The sequence below is a fragment of the Ochotona curzoniae genome, unplaced genomic scaffold, assembly GCF_017591425.1.
Source record: "Ochotona curzoniae isolate NIBS_2020 unplaced genomic scaffold, NIBS_Ocur_1.0 contig_3037, whole genome shotgun sequence".
Classification (NCBI taxonomy): domain Eukaryota; kingdom Metazoa; phylum Chordata; class Mammalia; order Lagomorpha; family Ochotonidae; genus Ochotona; species Ochotona curzoniae.
This window is the reverse complement of record NW_024465699.1, coordinates 7,240,778-7,257,371: the sequence shown is the minus strand read 5'-3', so window position 1 is coordinate 7,257,371 and position 16,594 is coordinate 7,240,778.

Genomic DNA, 16,594 nt, shown 5'->3' with positions numbered 1-16,594 from the left:
AGTAGGAACAGTCAACCCAGTCTTGCTTTTCGCTGATCCAGCTCACATGAGGCCCACGGGTGTTGTAGCCTTGCCCGACTTTGTCTGCCCCCATCCTGGCTCTTATGTTCCACCAGCAGGGGAGCTGCATGCAGCCCCCCCAAACACACCCTACGGGTCTCATGTGTGCTGGTTGGGTGCTGCGGCCCAGTCTGGCATGGCCTGCCTCACCTTGGCATTTGCCAGTGGGTGTTGTAGCCCGGCCCGGCCCAGCCCACCCCCAATTTCAGCTCAGGTTGGTGGGGGCTACAGCCTAGCCCAGCTCAGCTAGTCCCCAGTCCCGACCCTCCTGTGAACTAGTTTGTGTTGCGCCCCTACCCGGCCTGATCCACACTCTATTCTGGTGCTCAGATTCGCCAGTGAGTGATATGAACTGGCCCAGCCTGCTTTGCCCCCCACCTGTGCCAAATGTATGCTGGCAGGTGCTGTAACCTGGCCTGGTCTGGGCTGCTGCCTGTTGTGGTTCTTGTGCTCACTTGCATGGACTGTGTCCCGACAGGGGAGTTCCCCAGCTCCTCCATCAGAACCTTGCCAGTGCCAGATCTCATGACCATCAGTGGCTCCTGGGCCAGCCCTACTTAGTACACTTCCTGTCCTAACATAAACAGTGGCCTTTCCTGAGTGACTTTCAACCCATTCTGGTTCTTACGGTTGGATGTTGTAGCTTAACCAAGCCTGGTCCATTTCCTGACACAGCTCACATATGGCTCAGCAGAGACCTGACCTAGTCTGTTCTACATCTACCCTGGTTTTCAAGAGCACCAGTTGGTGCTGGAGTCTAGCCCAGTCTGGTACACCACAGACCCAGTCCACACTTGCGCCAAGGGACACTGCTGCCATGTCCAAACCAGGTAGCAGCTCCCATTCTGGTCCTTGCACTCACCAGTGGGAACCACAGGCCAGCCAGGGCATCTTAGTTCCCCAACCAGGGTTCTTCCCAGCCATAGCTCGCACGCATAAGGAATAGGCCTGGTGGGGGTTGTTGCAGGTTGCTTCTACTACCAGGCTGAAGGTCCACTGGTTTTTGTGAAAGCCAAGTGTGTGCTGGGCAGAATCAGGCTGGACTGCAATACCCATTGGTTATGCGGAAGAAACAGCTGGAAATAGAATTGACCCAGCAACCACTAGTATATGCATAAACTGATTGGGGTGATAGACTCTGCCGGACCCTATACCGGCAGGCACACACAAGAATATGGTTTAGGATCACCTCAGACGAAGTTTCTTTGGGGATTCCCTCCAACTGAATTGCTAATCTCAGAACCCCAACCATGAAGAGAATTGCAGGTTCCATGGTCTGACTGTGGAGTGCAGGTATCAGAGCTGGGGCTTCTTGAGGCTCAGATGGAGCAATGAACAGTATACCCAGGTGCACATGGAGGATATGGCAGTACACTGGACCCTCAGAGGTCACCTGGCACCACAACAGAGGACGGAGGACAGAACAGATCAATCAACTACCCCAGCCATGTGTTGGCAGTGAAAATCCGGGCAAACAGAGACGCTAAGGTGGACTATGTCAGCCAGTGGATTCTGGAGAGATTTCATCGTGCTTGGAATGGTGAGATTGGCAGCAATTCAGAACTGTTGAACTGTTAAAACCCCTTGAGCAGTGCCCTCGGAGCATGCCTCATATCGGGGACCCTGGGATGGGTGGGAGGCTGGGTGGGGCTTCTCCTTTTATCTCCCTGCTTACCCTAAATACAGAAAAAAAAAAAAAAAGCAATAATGTGGAAACAATGGTCTTACCCACTTTCCTGTAGGCCTTGACCCTTTGTGCCCTAATCAACTATGTAAAGATTATCAAAACAAAATAATTACCAAAAAAAAAAAATAAAGTGGGTTTTTCTTTGGTAATTATTTTGTCAACCCTGGAAAGGGATTTAACATACAAGAGAGGAGGGAATTAGTGTAAGGAGGAAAATGACAACCACTTCTTATTCAGCTATCTAAAATGAAGCATGAGTGATATTTTTATTTGTTTCTGGTCTTTGTTTTTTCCTTCATACATTTTAATGGGGCCATTGAGAACAGACCCTCCATATGACATTGTATAAGACTGTATCCCAAGCGTGCTTGCAAATTATTAAGGAAAACGTAATCAATAAGACGTTAGACTATTTACCATATCCAGTTTGAAATACATCGTGAGTTACTTCATGGTTAGTTTATTGTTGCAACTTTAGCTATTTTGAGAGTATTTTAAAACTTGCTGCTACCAGATCCTTCTAGTTGGGTGTTGGTTTTGTGAACCCCAGGGGCAGGGGGATATGGCAGGGCTTGGGTCTCCTGGCCTGGGTGCTGGGGGCCTACTACTACTTGGATGTCGGTTTTGTGAGCTCCAGGGGTGGGGGTGTTGGTGGGGATCGGATCACCTGACCTGGGTCCGGAGGCCCACCTTCTAGGTGGGTGTCAGGTTCATGAGTTAGAGGGTTGGGGGATTCAATGAGACTCAGATCGCCTGGCCTGGGCCACAGAGTCTACCAGCAAGGCGGGTGCCGGGTTTATGATCACCAGGGGTGGGGGAATCTGGCGGGACTTGGGTCTCCTGTCCTGGGTCCTGGGTCCTACCTTCTAGGTAGGTGCCAGGTTTGGGAGCCCCAGGGAAGAGGGATCCGGGGATGCTTGGAACGCTTGGCCTGGGTACTTAGACTTGCATGCAATAACACATCCTACTTAATAAAAAAGGTGGAGCAGTGGACACGGGCCCTGTTGTAAAAGGAGAATATGGCAGCTCATTTGGTGCTATAGCAGAAGGAGAACAGAACAAATTGGACAACTACCCCCAAACAAATGATGACAGCAAAAATTCTAGGTGAACAGAGCCGATGGGCATTAGGAGGGCGAGCTCATCCCTGGCTAGCTGTGTACTCGATTTTGAAACAATTCTCCAAAGTCATCCCACAGGGAACGCTCACGACCAATGAAAGAGCATTCTAGTTGCTCCATGCCCTCACTAACATCCAATGTTGTCATTTTAAAAATTTGTTTATAAGATGAGGCAATCGCAGACACACATGGGCCCTGTTCGGGGTTGGAGTGGGCCAAGAGAATTGCTTCTGCCTTTTTAAAAAAAATATATTTATTTATTTTGGGGACTGATGCAATGGCTTAACGGCTATATCCCCACCTTTCAAAGCTGAGATCTCATATGTATGCCCGTTCATGTCCCACCTACTCTACTGCTTGTGGCCTGGGAAAGCAGTCGAGGAAGGCCCAATGCCTTGGGGCCCTGCATCCACATAGGAAACCCAGAAGAAGCTCCTGTCTTCAGGCTTCGAATTGGCTCAGCTTCAACTATTGCAGCCGCTTGGAGAGTGAATCTGCAGACAGAAGCTCTACTGTTCTCCCAGGCCACAAGCGGGGTGCTGGATGGGAAGTGGAACAGGCAGGACATGAACCGGCACCCGTGTGGGATTCTGGCACCCACAAGCCGATGAATTAGTTATTGAAGCATTGTGCTGGGTCCCTCTGCCTTTCAAATAAAAAAGAAGTAAGTACAATATTCAAAAAAGGAAAACATGTAGAGAGGGTGGCCATACTGTATGGATGGGATTGTGGGAGGGACAGATGATGTAGGATTTTCCTGGTCTGCCCGTACCAGACCCTCAGGGCTAAGCCATCACCTGCTTCCTTCCCCATCCTGAGGAGACATCCGAAAGGCAGATTTCACAGGGGCGGGGGGAGGAGGAAAGGCAGAGTGGAGAGAGAGAGAGAGAGATCTTTCATCTGCTGATTCACTTCCTAAATGGCCACAACAGCCAGAGCTGAGCCAATTCCAAACCAAGAGCTTCTCTTTGAGTCTTCCATGTGGATGCAGGGGGCCTAAGGACTTGTTCCTTCCTCTGCTGCCTCCCTAATTCATAAACAAGGAGCTGGATCAAAAGTGGAGCAAACGAGGCTTGAACTGGCGCCTATATGGAATGCTGGCATGGCAGGCAGAGGATTAATTTGCTACACCACTGCGCAAGCCTCTTTTCCACACTTTTGAACTGCCCAGGTGTTTCAGGTAGAAAGGCAATAGTGGCACGGATGGAGTCCTTGGCTGAGTGGGACTACACCTGCACACTCCCTGGGAGGTGGCAGTTCCGCTGTCCTCAGTTTACCAAGGAGACTACTGGGTAAGCTGGTGACTGGAATGCCACAGGTGTAAGGCCTGGAACACTTCCTCCCCGCTTCCCGTCTCCCCCTTGCTCAGGCCTGCTGCTAGCTTCGTGGGAGGATGTGGTCCACAGAGGGGTGAGACCAGGCCATCCTGGAGAGGCAGGTTAGCTGCTCTGGACGCTGCTGGTCAGTCCCAGAGTCTGGCTGCAGGTGAATATTGGGATCCAGCAGCTGCAAGCCTACAGCCTAACCAGGCCTTGTCCCTGCCAGGGACGCACTTGTGGTTGGAGAGTGAGCCAGGAAATGGAAGATCTCTTTTGCTCTCTCTGTCTCTCTTCCTTTCAAATAAATAAATACATCTTTTGATAAAGGAAATAGCAAAAATTTGGGTTTAGTGGCTTTACACACTCAAACCTGGAAGTCGTCAAATCTTTCCTAATAGACTTTCACCTTTTCAGCAGGTGGATTTTTCTCTTTGAACATCCTTTGCCCTGGGATGCCTTGGAAAGCGTTTGTCCTGCACTTTCTATAAAACCAAGCTGCCATTTCATGAGCCAATGGTTCAGTGCTTAATTCTGGGCTGGCTTCTTGCTCTTCCATATCTCAAAGGAACCTTAGATTGGATGTTGAAACTTACCAAGGGCTGCAGCCTTTACAGCACAGATGGCCTTTCCCACCACGAGGGAGGCTCTGAACCAAAAGTTCTGGAAACTTCTGGTGACTTCCATTCCCTCCCCCAAAATCTTCAAAAACCTCATGACCTGATTCTGGTCCAGATACTTGAACCATCTTATGCTACAATCCCAGGTGCACTGGTGTGGAGGTGGAACAGCATTGGGCATCTGGACGCTGGCTTCACAGGTGGCGGCTTAACCCTGCTTGTCAGAGTACCAGCTCTCGCCGTCTCTCTGTCAGGCTGCAGTCTGCTTCCTTGCCAAGTACATAGTTTTTTCAGGGTGTCCCCTCCCACCAGGGACGAATCTCCAACCCCCCACTCTTCCCTCCCACACAGACACACAGCTCTAAGCCCAAGGGTGGAGGGTTAGTTGCCCTTCTGCCTCCCTGCTCCACCCAGCGTTTGACCCACCGGCTCCTGCTTTGCACACGGATTGCCACGATTCTCTCCCTCCTTGACCCCTGCCATTCACCTTCACGTCTTTTTAAACTCGGTTATGTAGGTAGGAAGGCATTTGCTATATTTGATCCCGTGTCTGGCACAGTCACAGAAGAGGCAGGTTGTACAGAAAGAGTTAGCACTAGAGACATGCCTGCACTAATACTTGACCTGTGTCCCTCACCATGCAAACAAGGGCAAAAGCCCTGGTGTCCCTGGGTGACAGCGACACGAAACGCCGGGGCGGGACTGGCCGAGACTTCTCGTCTAGCACTCATTCAGTGGACGGCAATGTAAGTGAACCTTCAGTCATGTTGCATTAGGAATTGATCCTATACGTTAGCGTAGCCTTTACTAAGCCACATGAAAAGATCGTTTTGTAGCAAAGCAAAGCAGAAAAGTGTTCTTGACGCAAGTTTGGTAAAAGTAATAATGGAAAAGGCGATGTCGTTGGGGTGACAGCTATGTACGTAGCCAATTTTATTCGGAAAAATAAAGCAGTGCAAGGAAAATATGTGAGAAGGAGATGCTAAAACCATCAAAGGTATCCTCTTGCAGTAGGTTTCCCTTTTCTATGTATCAAGTTCCCCTCTATATTTTTATTCAGAAATATTAATTTATTTGAAAGTTACATATGTACACACATATGTATCGAGAGAGACAGAAAGAGAGAAATCCTCCACATGTTGGTTCTCTTCTGCAATAGCCACACTGCTTCCTGCTGGGCCTGTGCGAAGCCAGGACCCTGGCGCTTCATTCAGGACCCTCCCACGGGCATGGGGGTCCAAGCATTTGGGCCATCCTCTGCCGCTGCCTCAGGCACAGGCATCAGAAAGGAGCTAAATGAGAAGCAGGGCGGTTGGGACTCAAATTGGAACCCGTGGGGGGATGCCCGTATCATGGGTGATGGCTCTGCCCACTATGCCACAGCGTTGGTCCCTATAGTGTTTACTAATTAATCAATTAATGGGCAGGTAGAGTGACAGTGAGAGAAAGACAGAGAGAGTAGAGATGTTATCTATCTCTCAGTTCACTTCCCAAATAGCTGCCGAGGCGTTAGGAGCTTCACCTGACTCTCCTGTATAGTTTGTAGAGTCCCAAACGCTCGGGCCATCTTCCGCTGCTTTCCCAGGCACATTGGCAGAGCTGGATCAGAAGCGAGCTTCACTTGAACCAGTGGCATCCCTCCATATAGGAAGCCAGTGTTGCCGGAGGCACCTTAACCCGCTGTGCCACAACAGGCCCCTCCCTCTGTAATGTTCCATACATTTTATAACCTATAAAAATAGAGAACACAGATGACTTTTGTGATAGAAGGCAAAAGCAGCTGAATCACCGCTGGTGCAGAGGCCCCCTGGGAAGACCCGTGCTTATTGTCTCTGTTCACCCTGTCCGTCACACCAGAGGTGCTCCCTCACGTACCGGGGCCTGGGTCTGCTCAGGCCAAGTAGGGATGGCTGCTGGAGTTCTGTGTGATTGATCCAGCTCCTGCTTCCTGCGTCTGTTCACTGTTGGGTTTATCAGAGCTGCTGGCCCCGGGTGCTGGGGGTTACGCTGGGCAGAGCAGCCAGGGGTCTGCCTCCATTTGGATCTCAGTCTGGGGGTGGGTATAGGTGAGGGGCACCGGGGGGGGGGGGGGCGCGGACAGCTGCCTGCAGAAGACGCATAAGGGGGCCTGAAAGGGTGTGAGATGGGACCCTGGGTGGGACAGAGGGCAGGGATCCTGGGAAGGGATGGAGCTAGCTAGGCCGTGGCCAGGAGTGAAGGCTTGGAGTGCTGTGGTCAGGCAAGGTGTGGCCTGCTGGTGTGCCCAGGGAGATCTGACCCTGCTGGCCACCATGGCAGCTTTTGGAAGAAAGAGGCAAGGGCAGATCCAGATGCTGGGGCCGCGGCAGCAGCAGGCTGGCCTGATGCCCGGGTCCCCCAGGTCCCGGTGTGGCTGATGGGATGGGCAAGTCTACTATGACCTTTGGGAGACCTTTTCTGTGCCTCCAAGCAGACAGGTGCGTTTTCATGAGAAAGGTAGCCTGTTGTACATGTTGCGAGGCTCTTTGTCCTTGGCAGGCACAATGAAGCTGGCGTCTGCTTTATTTTGAATTTTTCCAGCTTTGTCACAGGTCACGGTGTGGAGGAATAAACATGCATGAACTGGTGTGTGTGGTTATAAGAATGGCAGTGTGTGTGTGTGTGTGTGTGTGTGTGTGTGTGTGTGTGTGTGTGTATACCCAGAGCTGTTTCCAGGCTCCAGGGGAAGTATGTGGCAGGTGCAGGTCTCTGTGACCCTGTGGGAAAGACCCACGTTCCTGTGTGTGAGGTGCAGCCAGCCTAGAGCAGGTGGGAAGTGATGCCAGGTGAGGCTGGGAAACTGTTTCTGACTTGATTCTCTTACCGGTGACCGTGGCAGTGATGCCAAGGGGGATATTTTTATAGGATGTTTAGAACACTGATGAGTCAGTTTTCTAGTAGAAGGTGTGGGGCCAGGGTTGTGGCACACCCGGTTAAGCTGCCGCCTATGAAGCTGGCATCCCATATGAGTGCTTGTTGGAGTCCCACTTGCTGCATATGTCTGCTCTAGCTCCTTGCTAACGTGGCTAGAAAAGCAGCAGATGTTGGCACCGGTGCTTGGGTCTCTGCCACTAAAGTAGGAGACCTGGGTGGAGTTCTAGGCTCCTAGTGGTTTCAGCATGGCCCTGGCCTGGCTGCTGCAGCCGAGTGGATGGAAGATTTCTCTGTCTTTCCTCTCTCTGCCACTTTGCCTTTCACATCAATAATTGGTACATCTTTCAAAAAATATGTATTTATTTGTATTGAAAGGCAGATTTATAGAGAGAAGGGGAGACAAAGAGAGAAAGATTTTTCATCTGCTGGTGTACTGCCGAAATGGCCCCAACAGCTCTGAAGCCAGGAATCCCTTTTAGGTCTCCCATGTTGAGTACAGGTACCAAAGGCATTGGACTATATCCTCCATTGCTTTCTCACGCCATAAACAGGGAACTGGATGGGAAGTGGAGCAGCTGGAACACGAACCAGTGCTTGTATGGGATGCAGGTGCTTGAAGATGGAGAATTTTCCCGTTGAGTCACAGTACCACCCCCCAAATAAAGTAAATCTTTAAAAAACAAAAGTGCTCAGGTGCAGGGTCCTTGCTCTCAACCCTTCTCTAACGCTTGTGGGAGGACCATGTCACCCTCCCCAGGCCCCTGCAGAGAAAAAAACTCTGGGGTGCTCTGTGTTTTTTCAAGTGGAGGAAAGCAAGGAAACCAGGCTTTCAAGAGAACCCGCTATGTGTCGGAGGGGCCAGGAAGTTAGGATGGAATGGCAGGGAGAGTCACAAGGTCTGACACAGCCCCTCCCAGGAGGCAGCAAGTTCCAAGAGAGATTGCTTTGTGGCCAAAGCAGGTTGGCACCCACTGTTTAGGATATGCTTTCTGGATTTGTGACAAAGCTGGCCAAACCGTAGGAAAACAGATGCATTTTAATAGTAGGTGATAAATGTTTGAGTATCTAAATGGGGGGAAAACCCAAGCCAAAGCAAACCTTGACCCCTTACCTCACACCATTCACAAAAGAATTCAAACCTATGGGCCCAGCGCTGTAGCCTAGCGGCTAAAGTCCTCACCTTGCATGTGCCAGGATCCCATATGGGCGCCGGTTCTAATCCTGGTGACCCTGCTTTCCATCCAGCTCCCTGTTTGTGGCCTGGGAAAACCTTGAGACCCTGCACCGGCATGGGAGGCCTGGGGGAGGCTCCAGGTTCCTGGCTTCAGATTGGCTCAGCTCCAGCCGTTGCAGCCACCTGGGGAGTGAATCAATGGAAGGAAGATCTTCCTTTCTGTTTCTCCTCCTCTCTGTATATCTGACTTTCCAATAAAAATAAGTAAATCATAAAAAAAAAATCAAATCTAGGTGGATTTGGACAAAGACAAAATAATATGGATTTGGAAGATAGTATAGATCTTGAAATAAGGGCCAATAACCAGAGAGGAGGAGCCAGTGAGTGGCCGTGTGTGTGTGTGTGTGTGTGTGTGTGTGTGTGTGTGTGTACCTTGCATGTTGTCTTTTTAGCTGCCTTAAAAAAGATTTATTGTATTTTAAATGGAAGACAGATTTAGAGAGAAGGAGATACAGAGAAAAACATCTTCCATCTGCTGCTTCACTCTGCAAGTGATGACAATGGCTGGAGCTGAGCTGGTCTGAAGCCAAAGCCAGGAGCTTCTTCTGGGTCTCCCACGCGGCTGCAGGGTCCCAAGGCTTTGGGCTGTCTTTGACTGCTTTCCCAGGCCACAAGCAGGGAGCTGGATGGGAAGTGGAGCAGCTGGGATACAAATCAGTGCCCATGTGGGATCCTGGCACTTACAAGGCAAGGATTTAGCCACTGAGCCATCGTGCAGGGCACACCGGTGCACGTTTGCGTGTGTGAAGGCGTGCGTATGGATTTGGTACATGGAGGTGGCTCATGCAGTTCTAGGGTTGGCCAAGCAGGACTGATGTCCATAGAGCCGGCAGGCTGCCAGGGGACCACACGACTGTTGGAGCACAGCTCAGGGAACAGGGAATGCCTAAGCTCTTTCCTAACGGCCTCCTAGCCGATGTGAGTCAGGCTCATCTGGGAAACCGCCCTCTCCACTGTTCCGAAGTCAACTGATGTGTGATTGCACGCACATCTAAATCCTTTCGGACAACACACGGGCTTGTCTGAGCAGGAAGGCGTGGGCATGCTCAGGAGGCACCCTTACCGGCGGCCAGCGGAGGGTCACTCAGGGGACAGTGGTGCGGTCTCCCCAGGATGACACAGCTACATGCCATTCCAGGAAGAACATCGCTTCATGCCTTGCGGGTAGGGGAAGGATTTTTTATAGGCAGGATGTGAAAACACCAATCATCAAGCCAGAGACTGATCAACCGGGCTGCATGAAAATGAAGAATGTCTATTCGTCCCGGGAGTCGAGCGTGGGACATCGTCATTGTAGCACGTGCTACTGACGCACATGCAGGATTTGTAAAGGCTGCTTCACAGATCAGCAAGGAAAGTACTATACAATAGGATATTGTGAAAGACTTGGTGAGGTACTTGTCCAAAAAGTTAATCCTTAAGGATGAGTAAACTCATGCCACAATGTTCTTCCTCACTTACTGGAAAATGCAAATGAATGTTGCCATGAGATACCCGTGAGAGTCTTTTTTATTTTTTAACTTTTATTGGAAAGGCAGATTTATAGAGAGAAGGAGATAGAGAAAGATCTTTCATTTGCTGGTTCATTCCCCAAGTGGCTGCAATAGCTGGAGCTGAGCCGATTTGAAGCATCCACCTCTGCGTCTCCCAAGCAGGTGCAGGATCCCAAAGCTTTGGGCCATCCTCGACTGATTTCCCAGGCCACAAGGCAGGGAGGGAGCTGGATGGGAAGTGGGGCTGCTGGGTCATGAACTAGCACCTTAAAGGATGCTGCCACTTGCAAGTCAAGGATTTAGCCACTGAACCACCCTGCTGGATCTACACACAGACTTCTGAATCAAGTTTACCTTTAATGTTTTCTAATGAACACCACAATTCAAATAAGATGCTCTTTTTAATTAAAGATTCTTTAGGAGACTGGCACAGTAACCCATCAGACTAATCTGCCTTGCAGTGCTGCCATCCCAAATGGGTACCGGTTTAACTCCCGGTTGCTCCACTTCTGATCCAGCTCTTTGCTCATGACCTAGGAAAACAGTGAAAGATGGTCCCAGTGCCAGTTCTTCTGCACCCATGTAGGTGACAGCAAAAAGCTCCTGACTCCTGGCTTTGGATTGGCTCAGCTCCAGCCACTGCAATCATCTGGGGAGTGAACCAGTAGATAGAAGACCTCTCTGTCTCACCTTCTGATAAATCTGCCTTTCAAATAATTAAAAAAAAATGCAATGGATAAGATTTCCAATTGCTTTTTAAAATTATTCATTTACTGGCAAAGCAGGGGGAAAAGAGAGGAGAGAGGCAGAGACACACGGAGGTCTTCTACCTGCCAGTTCATTCCCCTCATGTCTGTAGCTGCCAGCTCTGGAGCTGGTTGAAGACAGGAACCAGGATCTTACTCCTGGTCTCCCATAGGCGTGCAGGGGCCCAAGCAATTGGGCTACCTTCTGCTGTCTTCCCAGGGAGCTGCATGGGAAGTGGAACAGCTGGGACTGGAGCTGGTATTCTGATACCAGGTGCTGCCTCACAATGGCTTACCCCCTGCACCACAACACTGGGCCCCTGGGTGTGTTCTGGGTAGGTTGTTTCCCAGCCATGAGCAGAGACCAGTGCCTCCCTTGGCTGTCTAGGGCGGTCCACGACCTTTGTCGGTGAGTAGCTTGAGTTCAGTTTTCTCCCTTTGCCCTGGCTGTGACCTCTGTGAATGTATCCGTTGTTCACAACAAGCACCTGTGTTCCCATGGCAATGTTCCGTTCTTTCCAAATTCATGATTCTTTACAGTCCCTCCATCTCTGTCTCTGGGTATTTTTTTAGGCTGACAGTTCCCACTTAGACAACAAGCTCACACCCGTGTTAGTGGCCAAGGCCTGTGCATGCCCCATGCTGTTGGGGTCAACCTAGGTCACTTCCTAGAGGGTAGGGCCATTGAAGGTCCTGGCATCTGGGTCCACCGCACTCCTGCCACTCCTGGCACTGGGAGAGAGAACTTGAGGCTGGCTGCACGTGAGCTAGAAGCCGTGCCTCATTCCCCCTTCCACCTGTCAAAGCGAGGGGGACTGCGGTGACCATCTCATTTAAAGAAAAAAAGATTTATTTATTTTTATTGGAAAAGCAGATATACAGAGCAGAAGAGAGACAGAAAGGAAGATCTTCTGACCGATGGTTCACTCCCCAAGTGGCCACAACGGCTAGCGCTAAGCTGATCTGAAACTAGGAGCCAGGAGCTTCTTCTGGGTCTCCCATGCAGCTGCAGAGTCCCAAGGCTTTGGGTCGTCCTTGACTGCTTTCCCAGGCCACAGGCAGGGAGCTGGATGGGAAGCGGGGCTGCCGGGACACGAACCAGCGCCCATATGGGATCCTGGCACTTGCAAGACTAGGATTTTAGCTGCTACGCTATCACACTGGTCCCCAACCATCTCATTTTTGGGTTCTGTCTTAGCTGCCACAGGTCATGGAAAGCACATGCCATTTATCTTTTTTGACACTGGCTTACTTTATCAGTTAAGTATAGTGGCTTCCAGTTGTATCTATTCTATCACAAAAGACAGAATTTATTCTTTCTTAGGATGAAGCAGTATTCCATAGTGGATATGTACTATGTTTTGGGGGACAGGTTTGAGTTCCGGCTGCTCCACTTCTGATCCAGTTCCCTGCTCACGTGCCTGGGAAAGCAGCGGAAGATAGTTGAAAAGGAGAGAGAGAGAGTGGAAGAGGTTTTACATCTGCTAAGTCTTTGAATCTTACGTAACCACGTGGGAGATGCAGAAGAAGCTCTAGGCTCCTGGCTTTGGATGAACCCAGTTCCAACTGTGGAGGCCATTCCAAAAGTGGACCTGTGGATGTAAGATCTCTCTCTCTGCCCTCTCTCTGAAGCTCTACCTAAGAGAGGGGAAGAGGACTGGGAGGGAGGAATGAGGGATTGTCTTTCTGGACTGTGCCTATGGTGTGCATGAACTCTGTTCTCTTTATATTAATAAGAGAGCAAGCAAGAAAGAAAAAAAAAAAGGCATCCTGGTGGTCTGTAGCTGCTGCCACTCGGCAGGGGCATGGCTGTCATTCTCACTGCTGCCCTGAGATCAGCTTGAGTGACACAAGCGCGGTGCCAGGGCCTCAGTTTACCCAACGCCTGGTCCCGGCCCATGCCCACCAGGAATGTGGAAACCCTGTCCCAGCATTGTCAGACCTCCTGGCGCCGCCGTGTTCCTGCCCGATGACCTTGGAGCACTGCCTAGTCTGGTGAAGTTTGTGCTCTCTCAAGGGTAACACAGAAGCTGGGGGGAGGGGTTGAGAGCCTTTGAGGAGACCTGTGGGAGCAGGGGTGAAGGGGGCAACCCTGAACGCTGACGGACGGATGCCAGCTCCAGCACGACCCCCAGCAGTCACTCATGCCCCTGCTCGGTGATGCGTTTCCCTCTCTTCCCACGGCTGACTGTGCTCCTACAGGTGAAAAAAATGTGATTTAAAAAAAAACTTTTTTTTTAAATTTTATACAGAGAGGAGGAGAGACAGAGAGAAAAGACCATCCGTCCGATGGTCCGCTCCCCAAGCTGCTGCAACAGTCAGAACCAAGCCGATCTGAAAGCCAGGAGCCAGGAGCCTCCTCCAGATCTCCCACGAGGATGCAGGGTCTCAAGGCCTTGGGCCGTCCTCCACTGCTTTCCCAGACCACAAGCAGGGAGCTGGATGGGAAGCGGGGCTGCCGGGATTAGAATTGGCTCCCATGTGGGATCCCAGCGCACTCAAGGTGAGGACTTTAACTGCTAAGCCACAAAGCTGGGCCCAAAACACAATTTATTTTTTAGCAGGCACTGGAAACAGACTGCCTTCTTCTCTCTGGCGCAAGGGGCAGCGTCTGGAAGCACTTGCCCAGGGGTTCCCATTTGAGCTGGATTTTCAGGGAGGGCTGGGGGAAGTGTTGTCTGCAGCTGGGAGTTCAGCCTGGCCTCACGCCACACGTCCCAGGGGGACACAAAGCAAGCCTGGGCATGCAGTCTCGGGTGTCCCAGGAGCAGGGCCTGGGAGCCTGGAAGCATTGAGAGAAAGTGAGACAGGCAAGCACCAGACCTCCTGGCCCCCCTGAGACAGGAAGCCCCAGCAGCTGGGAGTTTCCAGCTGGGTGATGACAAGGAATTTACACCCACGCCGCCAAAGCTCAGTACAGAGCACCCCCGGGGCACGGGGTGTCTGGCCTCCTCCCTGGTGCCTTTGCAGCCGCTTGCACAAGCTGGGTTCTGGTCCTGCCTCCCGGCCCTCTACAATCACTCTCCTTGGCTGCTTCCTCGCCTGCCTCCTCGCTGTGCTTCTGCTGCTGCGGTTTGCAGCTGGACACAGGTTTACTTTGCTGGAAGACCCTGAGGTGTTTCCGTGGAGTCCCAACTCTTAAAGCCACAGCCAGCTGGTGTCACTGTGCAGAAAAAGCACTTAGGGCAGTGAGGTGCAGGCTCAGGGTGGTCTCTGGACCAGAAGCTCCCTTCTCCCTACCGCTGAAGGTTAATTTCAGGGTCAAGGAGTCAAGTTAAGTCTTACCCAGTTTCTTCATGGGAATATTTCCCCTTTGCCCATTGGCCTTTAAAGCGCCAGGCTCAGCACGTCCCTCGTTAGCTGGGCACGGAGGGTATGGGCAGATGCTGGCTGCTTTTGCCAGCAAGCAGTGCCTTTCGCAGGGAGTGCCCAGGGTCTCTGTGCCAACCCTGTAGTGGAGGCACTGCCTCTCCAGTGCCCCGGGAGCATGGAGCCCTCTCTTCCCAGTCATTCTGGTCACCTGTTCAGTCGTCTTGTCTTGGGGTCAGAATGCCTACAAAATACCCAAGTGCTGCATCTCCTGTGGTCTGATGGCACCCAAGGGTTCTTCGTTCAGGGGCAGTGTTGTGGTTTCCAGATGGTTTCAGCTCACGACCCTTTTATGCTCTTAAAATCACAGGAGACCCAGGGAGCTCCTGTCTCAGGTTCTTCAATCCAGGGCGAGGCAAGCTGACATCCTGTCTTCAGGTCCGGCAGTGAGAGCTGTGTGCACCTCTCCCAACTCCAACGTGGCTGCTGTGACAATATTCACACCATGGAAATGAGCAGATGCTTCGTATCGGAAGTTGCCAGCACGCTGGGGTTATGTCTAGCTGTGTTTGCTGTAATGGCATTTAGAATTATAAACTCTGCCAAACATAGGACTGCGCATCGGCGCATGTTTCGGCAGCCACCGGAGTGACAATGCATCAACAGACAGGCCCCAAACTCCTGGATATATTTGCAAGAGAATGAGAACGGAAGAGGTTAATGCTGCTTCCATATGGTGATAAAATCAATGGTGTGTTGGGGGGGTATGGCAGAACAAAGGGACAGGAGCAGTGCAACGATGGCTCAACAGATTCGTCTATCTGCAAGTGCCTGGGATCCCTTACGGGCACTGATTTGTACCCTGACGCTGGTTCCATAGGTGGAGGCTTAACCTACTGTGTCACGGAACTGACCTCTCTTTAGGAACTAGTTGTGGTGGGCTTCAGCTGGTCTGGTATAACGTCAGACTTGGAATTTCCCTACCCTTTCTGAATCCTTCTGGACAATACTGGCCGTCATCGAAGTTTTATCTGTTGGAAAAGCAAATAACTTGTCGTGTTCCATGATTAGACTCATGCATGGCCAGCTGCCTCACTCCTTCAATTCAACAAATTCCTTTGGATAAGTGGCTAATCCCAGAAGGTGAGCCAGGACACTTAGGGCTAAGAGGGAGTTGAGAGAGATTGGGTCCCCAGGAGACCCTAAAATGGGGGACCCTGGTGTGGGGGTGTTTGAACCAGCCAGTCTTGGCACGTTATGGCAGTCCTCCGAGTTAGTGCAGCATTTTAACAAGGGTGATAAGCCTGACAGTGGTGGAGGCAAGAGGGGCCTCGGTGGAAGCGGGGAGCATGCAGGTGGGACACGTGGGTCCTTTTCCAGTGTACTGCTGTGTCTGGGATCCCCTAAAGTAGGAAGAGGAGTGGGGAGCAGGCAGGGTAGAGTCTGGCCTCTGACTGTTGGTCAGGAGGTCTGAGGTTTCTGTGTTGTAATCCAGTGTATCCTCAACTCCAGAACAGGCCTCTCCCTGCAGGAAGAGCCCCCAGCCCCTAGGTCGGAACTCCCCCTGGGTGCTTCCTTTCCAGGAAGCTATGCCTAGAACTACCAGCTGCCATGCTGTGGTCCTGGGGGCCCTAGAAGTGCCCAGAGATTGCCCAGATGAGAGGAAAAAGGAGACACTTGTGGATCTGAAGCACTTCCTTCCAGGTAAGGGTTCCTCCTGAGCTGGTGGGCCTAGCCTAGACCTGGGGGAGTGGGGTAGGGTGGGCAGGGGGCATCCAAACAGGAGCTGCCCAGGATGCTCCCCACTGTCTGCTGTCCCCTATTTGCCCCTGTCTGACACCTCCCTAGCCCCATCTGCCTGGCCTCTTTAAGATGGAACCTTCTGGAAGATCCTGAGCCTGGGGTGGTCCCCACCTCCCTACTCCAGAGGTCCGCATCCTCAGGGGTGTGTATGTGTTGGGAGACTACTGGCGTCCTTGGAGCTGGCCCAGGAGGCAGATGAGCTGCCCTAGGGAGGGGGAGAGAGAGTTGGGCTGGTGCTGGGGTGTAAGCTCCCCCTGTCTGCAGGAGGAGGAGGAGGGGGGCGGGTGGGGGAGGGTGCTATTGGGCTTTCTTT